Source organism: Coregonus lavaretus, assembly GCF_964263955.1.
Source record: "Coregonus lavaretus genome assembly, chromosome: 18".
Classification (NCBI taxonomy): domain Eukaryota; kingdom Metazoa; phylum Chordata; class Actinopteri; order Salmoniformes; family Salmonidae; genus Coregonus; species Coregonus lavaretus.
Window position 1 is genome coordinate 2,402,203 of NC_140005.1, and position 8,382 is coordinate 2,410,584.

The following is an 8,382-nucleotide window of genomic DNA, read 5'->3' on the forward strand; positions in this document are numbered from 1 at the left end:
ACGAACCCCTCGGGATGTAACGCTCAACAGTGCATCCCACTTGTAAAGCAGCCCCTGACCGTCTCTTCCCATCCCACTTGTAAAGCAGCCCCTGACCGTCTCTTCCCATCCCACTTGTAAAGCAGCCCCTGACCGTCTCTTCCCTTGTAAAGCAGCCCCTGACCGTCTCTTCCCATCCCCCTTGTAAAGCAGCCCCTGACCGTCTCTTCCCATCCCCCTTGTAAAGCAGCCCCTGACCGTCTCTTCCCTTGTAAAGCAGCCCCTGACCGTCTCTTCCCTTGTAAAGCAGCCCCTGACCGTCTCTTCCCATCCCCCTTGTAAAGCAGCCCCTGACCGTCTCTTCCCATCCCCCTTGTAAAGCAGCCCCTGACCGTCTCTTCCCTTGTAAAGCAGCCCCTGACCGTCTCTTCCCATCCCCCTTGTAAAGCAGCCCCTGACCGTCTCTTCCCATCCCCCTTGTAAAGCAGCCCCTGACCGTCTCTTCCCATCCCACTTGTAAAGCAGCCCCTGACCGTCTCTTCCCATCCCCCTTGTAAAGCAGCCCCTGACCGTCTCTTCCCACCCCCCTTGTAAAGCAGCCCCTGACCGTCTCTTCCCATCCCACTTGTAAAGCAGCCCCTGACCGTCTCTTCCCATCCCCCTTGTAAAGCAGCCCCTGACCGTCTCTTCCCATCCCCCTTGTAAAGCAGCCCCTGACCGTCTCTTCCCTTGTAAAGCAGCCCCTGACCGTCTATTCCCATCCCACTTGTAAAGCAGCCCCTGACCGTCTCTTCCCATCCCCCTTGTAAAGCAGCCCCTGACCGTCTCTTCCCATCCCCCTTGTAAAGCAGCCCCTGACCGTCTCTTCCCATCCCCCTTGTAAAGCAGCCCCTGACCGTCTCTTCCCTTGTAAAGCAGCCCCTGACCGTCTCTTCCCATCCCCCTTGTAAAGCAGCCCCTGACCGTCTCTTCCCTTGTAAAGCAGCCCCTGACCGTCTCTTCCCATCCCCCTTGTAAAGCAGCCCCTGACCGTCTCTTCCCATCCCCCTTGTAAAGCAGCCCCTGACCGTCTCTTCCCATCCCCCTTGTAAAGCAGCCCCTGACCGTCTCTTCCCTTGTAAAGCATCCCCTGACCGTCTCTTCCCACCCCCCTTGTAAAGCAGCCCCTGACCGTCTCTTCCCATCCCCCTTGTAAAGCAGCCCCTGACCGTCTCTTCCCATCCCCCTTGTAAAGCAGCCCCTGACCGTCTCTTCCCATCCCCCTTGTAAAGCAGCCCCTGACCGTCTCTTCCCATCCCCCTTGTAAAGCAGCCCCTGACCGTCTCTTCCCATCCCCCTTGTAAAGCAGCCCCTGACCGTCTCTTCCCATCCCCCTTGTAAAGCAGCCCCTGACCGTCTCTTCCCATCCCCCTTGTAAAGCAGCCCCTGACCGTCTCTTCCCTTGTAAAGCAGCCCCTGACCGTCTCTTCCCATCCCCCTTGTAAAGCAGCCCCTGACCGTCTCTTCCCATCCCCCTTGTAAAGCAGCCCCTGACCGTCTCTTCCCATCCCACTTGTAAAGCAGCCCCTGACCGTCTCTTCCCATCCCCCTTGTAAAGCAGCCCCTGACCGTCTCTTCCCATCTCCCTTGTAATAAATAAATAATAATTTGGTCATTTAGCAGACACTCTTATCCAGAGCGACTTACAGGAGCAATTAGGGTTAAGTGCCTTGCTCAAGGGCACATCGACAGATTTTTCACCTAGTCGGCTCGGGGATTAGAACCAGCGACCTTTCGGTTACTGGCACAACGCTCTTAACCACTAAGCTACCTGCCGCCCACTACTTTCCCCAATGTTACACATTCCTTAGTCTCATGCCCTTCTGCACACTTCTCACACCTCCCTCCTACATACTGCTGCCACATGGCCATAAGCTTGACACCTGTAACAACGTAATGTATTAAGCACAAAAGCTCGAAACCGGATAACTTATATATCCTAACATCACTTTGTTGGGCAAAGACTCAACATCAAAACTCAAAAGACCAGCAGAAACACAAACAATTATCACTACACCACTTCTGATTACCCTCACTGATTCCACAGTACCCAACTCTGTTTTCACCCACCCTGAAACCACACATGGATCAGCCAAAAGGCAAGGGTCCATTTTTTCCACAAACTTCACTCCTACTGTCACAGACTCATCTTTATCCTGAACCTCGGAGCTAGCCTCGGGCTCCGAGAACCTCACCACACCTACCACCTCCGATACTTCACCCTCATTCACTTCCATTTCTCCTCCTGTCTTCAACTCACCCTACTTACACGTTCTACCATTCTTCTTTAACAAACCTTCTCCCTTTTCTCAACCATATTTAACTGTCTCAATCTCACCCTCTTCCTCCCTCTCTCTCTTAGACCTCCTCTGCCTCTCTTTTTCCCCTCCATTCCTCCTCCGTATTCCAAGTATACGTCTCCTTATGATAACACTGCACTTCTCCTGACATACATCTTGTTCTTTCCTTCTCAAGGGACGCCATTTAACCGGCTGTCACAATCTCCGTACATTCAGCACGAACCCCTCGGGATGTAACGCTCAACAGTGCATCCCACTTGTAAAGCAGCCCCTGACCGTCTCTTCCCATCCCCCTTGTAAAGCAGCCCCTGACCGTCTCTTCCCATCCCACTTGTAAAGCAGCCCCTGACCGTCTCTTCCCTTGTAAAGCAGCCCCTGACCGTCTCTTCCCACCCCCCTTGTAAAGCAGCCCCTGACCGTCTCTTCCCATCCCACTTGTAAAGCAGCCCCTGACCGTCTCTTCCCTTGTAAAGCAGCCCCTGACCGTCTCTTCCCATCCCCCTTGTAAAGCAGCCCCTGACCGTCTCTTCCCATCCCCCTTGTAAAGCAGCCCCTGACCGTCTCTTCCCATCCCACTTGTAAAGCAGCCCCTGACCGTCTCTTCCCATCCCACTTGTAAAGCAGCCCCTGACCGTCTCTTCCCATCCCCCTTGTAAAGCAGCCCCTGACCGTCTCTTCCCATCCCCCTTGTAAAGCAGCCCCTGACCGTCTCTTCCCATCCCACTTGTAAAGCAGCCCCTGACCGTCTCTTCCCATCCCCCTTGTAAAGCAGCCCCTGACCGTCTCTTCCTTGCGTTTCGTCGATGCCTTGGAATCTACCAAGAAGAGCGTGCATGAGGGCACGAGCATTCTGGAAAACTCAGTGGAATTTTAGTGGGTCGAAACTAAGATAATATGTCGGATACCGCCATCTGGTGGACATAGTTATACTTTGATTTCATAAAACAGTTCCATATGCAAAAGTCCAAATCAAATGCGATTTGTCACAAGCATCGAACGAATATAACGGGTGTAGACTTAACCGTGACATGCTTGCTTACGAGTTCTTTCCAACGATGCAGAGTAAAAAATATATATAAAAATATAAAAAATAGTAACACAAGAGGAATACAAGAATGGAGCTTTATACAGGGAGTACCAGATCAATACCAGTACCAGATCAATATGCAGAGGTACGAGGTATTTGAGGTAGATATGTACATGAAGGCAGGGTAAAGTGACTCGGCATCAGGATAGATAATAATAAGGTATTTTAGGTAGATATGTACATGAAGGCAGGGTAAAGTGACTCGGCATCAGGATAGATAATAATAAGGTATTTGAGGTAGATATGTACATGAAGGCAGGGTAAAGTGACTAGGCATCAGGATAGATAATAATAAGGTATTTGAGGTAGATATGGACACGAAGGCAGGGTAAAGTGACTCGGCATCAGGATAGATAATAATAAGGTATTTGAGGTAGATATGTACATGAAGGCAGGGTAAAGTGACTAGGCATCAGGATAGATAATAATAAGGTATTTGAGGTAGATATGGACACGAAGGCAGGGTAAAGTGACTCGGCATCAGGATAGATAATAATAAGGTATTTGAGGTAGATATGTACATGAAGGCAGGGTAAAGTGACTAGGCATCAGGATAGATAATAATAAGGTATTTGAGGTAGATATGTACATGAAGGCAGGGTAAAGTGACTAGGCATCAGGATAGATAATAATAAGGTATTTGAGGTAGATATGTACATGAAGGCAGGGTAAAGTGACTCGGCATCAGGATAGATAATAATAAGGTATTTGAGGTAGATATGTACATGAAGGCAGGGTAAAGTGACTAGGCATCAGGATAGATAATAATAAGGTATTTGAGGTAGATATGTACATGAAGGCAGGGTAAAGTGACTAGGCATCAGGATAGATAATAATAAGGTATTTGAGGTAGATATGTACATGAAGGCAGGGTAAAGTGACTAGGCATCAGGATAGATAATAATAAGGTATTTGAGGTAGATATGTACATGAAGGCAGGGTAAAGTGACTAGGCATCAGGATAGATAATAATAAGAGTAAAATAAAGAACATGATGAGTGTAAAAGTGTGTTGGTTTTTGTGTTGGTTATCAATATACAGTTTATCGACTACGAGAGCTAAACGTTTCCCTTTTAATATATTCACCTTGAAGACTGGGTAGCTACATTGCCGTTCTGCAATTTCCTTCAGGAACGGATCATTCATGCCTATTTTCATGCCAGCGAGTCTTTCACCCAGGCTTTTAACCATTACTTTATCTGAAAAGAATGCAAATTTGGCAACAATTTGACTCATATCTCTGTCCTCTCTGTCCGAAACGGTGTACACATTCGAGTTTGATTTCGTCTACAGTATCGCCTGGGATCTGTAGCGCTTTAAGAAATAATTATTTCCCCTTCTGGATCTTCATCCACATTTTCTTTGATTCCAGTAAGTACCCGATTTTCTCTCATAGATCTAGTCTGTATTTCAAGTAAGGTTTCTCTCAGAAAGATGTTCTCCTTTTTAAGTTCTTTAATCAATAGTTTTAATTGGCAGGCATTTATTTAATTGGCAGGCATTGTGTTAGGTTTGGCTTTTTAAGCCAATCGTGGCTAACCAGGGGTGGGATAATGTCAATGTTGCTTTGATTAAATAGTAGCTGGGAGCTTGCAGTGTCAGATACTTGTGAGATTTCTTTATGTACGTTTTAATGGAACACATGAAAAATTGCATATTCTTTCGGAATTGTTTGGCGAGTTACTCAGTCATGGGCTGGTAGCTACTGATCGACCTGTTGGAGACCCCTGCTGTAGATTACAGTATAGTATAGTATAGTATAGTATAGTATAGTATAGTATAGTATAGTACAGTATAGTACAGTACAGTACAGTACAGTACAGTACAGTACAGTATAGTATAGTATAGTATAGTACAGTATAGTATAGTACAGTAAAGTATAGTATAGTATAGTATAGTATAGTATAGTATAGTATAGTACAGTACAGTATAGTATAGTATAGTATAGTATAGTACAGTATAGTATAGTACAGTACAGTACAGTATAGTACAGTACAGTATAGTATAGTATAGTATAGTATATTATAGTATAGTATAGTACAGTATAGTATAGTATAGTATAGTACAGTACAGTACAGTATAGTATAGTATATTATAGTATAGTACAGTACAGTACAGTACAGTATAGTATAGTATAGTACAGTAAAGTATAGTATAGTACAGTACAGTACAGTATAGTACAGTACAGTATAGTATAGTACAGTATAGTATAGTATAGTATAGTATAGTATAGTATAGTATAGTATAGTATAGTACTGTAAGGTACAGTACAGTAAAGTATAGTTCAGTACAGTTTAGTGCAGTTCAGTATAGTATAGTATAGTATAGTATAGTATAGTATAGTATAGTATAGTATAGTACAGTACAGTACAGTACAGTATAGTATAGTATAGTATAGTACTGTAAGGTACAGTACAGTAAAGTATAGTTCAGTACAGTACAGTATAGTACAGTATAGTATAGTATAGTATAGTATAGTACAGTACAGTACAGTAAAGTATAGTTCAGTACAGTACAGTACAGTATAGTATAGTATAGTATAGTATAGTATAGTATAGTATAGTACTGTACTGTAAGGTACAGTACAGTAAAGTATAGTTCAGTACAGTTTAGTGCAGTTCAGTGCAGTACATTATAGTTGTCTATGTTTGGCCAAAATATACATCTATGTTTGTGCTCTTGGAGGGTTGGAGACACTTGCAGGCTATGCATGTCAATACCTACACGTAGTTCTCTGTAGCTCAGCGTGGCGCTTGCAACGCCAGGATAGTGGGTTCGATTCTTGCGACCGCCCGAATGTATGCACGCATGACTGTAAGTTGCTTTTGGATAAAACCGATCTGCTAAATTATATGATTTGTGCAATAACTTTAGTCAAGACTGGAAACTGCAATTCATACATACATACATACATACATACATACATACATACATACATACATACATACATACATACATACATACATACATACATACATACACGCATGCATACATACATACATACATACATACATACATACATACATACATACATACATACATACATACATACATACATACATACATACATACATACATGCATACATACATACATACATACGTGCTCTTCCATAATGTTCTACACTGACTTTTGCCAAGAGGTGATTATGACTCAGAGGGTTAGTATCTTTGTCTTGTGGTACACGTGTGGCGCCCGTGGCGGCCTGGGTTCGAAAAAGGCTTGGACATCAGGGTCATCGCTGATTGTAGCTGTATTTATTATTAGTGTGCTTGAGAAGCAACACACTACTATTATTAAAAAGAAAGGAGGACCGAGGCACTCTTTTTATAATTAATTAAAATGCCTTTATTAGTATGGCATGTTCAATAGAAAAAAAGGTTTAAAAAAAAATCAGTCTGAATCTTTTTGATGACCAATTCAGCCCTTTGACCAAAGAGCACCTTCTGTCTACCAACATCTACTACTGTGTACCTTAGTAGCTTCCCTTCCTCCTCTCTTTACACTACTATTATTGTTCATACTTAAATTACTTTTTTATTTTATTTTTATTTATTTCACCTTTATTTAACCAGGTAAGAAGCCAGTTGAGAACAAGTTCTCATTTACAACTGCGAACTGGCCAAGATAAAGCAAAGCAGTGCGATAAAAACAACAACACAGAGTTACATATGGGGTAAAACAAAACACACAGTCAAAAATACAACTGAAAATATATATACAGTGTGTGCACATGTAGCAAGTTATGGAGGTAAGGCAATAAATAGGCCATAGTGCAAAATAAACTTTAAATCTCATACCTCTTCTTATTCTTCCTTAAGTGCGATGAGTTTGCGGCACATTTCAGAGATATGATAACCAACATTAGGCTGGGTATCAGTCAATAAAGACCTGATGAGAAGTTTGATGATATGTGCCCCTAGCCTACCACGCAAAGGCACTATGGATTTATTTTCCCCTGGTTGACACAGACATGCTCAGGAAAGTGACATCACAACTTAAGCCTTCTACCTGCCTTCTCGATCCTATCCCCACCACCTTCTTCAAAACAGTTTATAATTGGATATCTGAAGAAGTGCAAGCTATTGTTAATCACTCCCTGTTCACAGGCACTTTCCCCACTGCACTAAAAACAGCTATGGTGAAACCCTTTCTGAAGAAAAGTAATCTAGTTTCTTCAACTGTTAGTTTTATGCCAATCTCCAACTTTCCATTCTTAAGCAAAATTCTGAAGAAATTGGTGTTCAAACAGCAAAATGATTTTTTTATGTGCCAACTGTATTAAAACAATTATCCTATCTGGTTTTCGGGCCCACCACAGCACAGAGACAGCCTTAGTTGAAGTGGTAAATGATCTTAGAGCCAACACAGATAGCAAACAGCTCTCTGTCCTCTTAGATTTAAGTGACCATGATGTCCTTCTGGACAGACTGGAGAGGTGGTTGGCCTCTGTTGACCATGATGTCCTTCTGGACAGACAGGAGAGGTGGGTTGACCTCTGTTGACCACGATGTCCTTCTGGACAGACTGGAGAGGTGGTTGGCCTCTGTTGACCATGATGTCCTTCTGGACAGACTGGAGAGGTGGGTTGGCCTCTGTTGACCATGATGTCCTTCTGGACAGACTGGAGAGGTGGGTTGGCCTCTGTTGACCATGATGTCCTTCTGGACAGACTGGAGAGGTGGGTTGGCCTCTGTTGACCATGATGTCCTTCTGGACAGACTGGAGAGGTGGTTGACCTCTCCCCGGTCCAGTTCTAAATTGGTTTAGGACCTATTTAACCAGTCAAGAGTTTTTTGTCACCCTTGGTGAACATAACTCAGAGAAAATACATGTCACATGTGGCGTTCCACAAGGTTTGGTTTTGGGTCCGGTACTGTTCAGTTTATATATGTTACCCCTTGGCAGCATTATCAGAAGGCACAGCATTGATTTTCACTGCTACTCAGACGACACACAACTTTACATTTCTGTGTCAC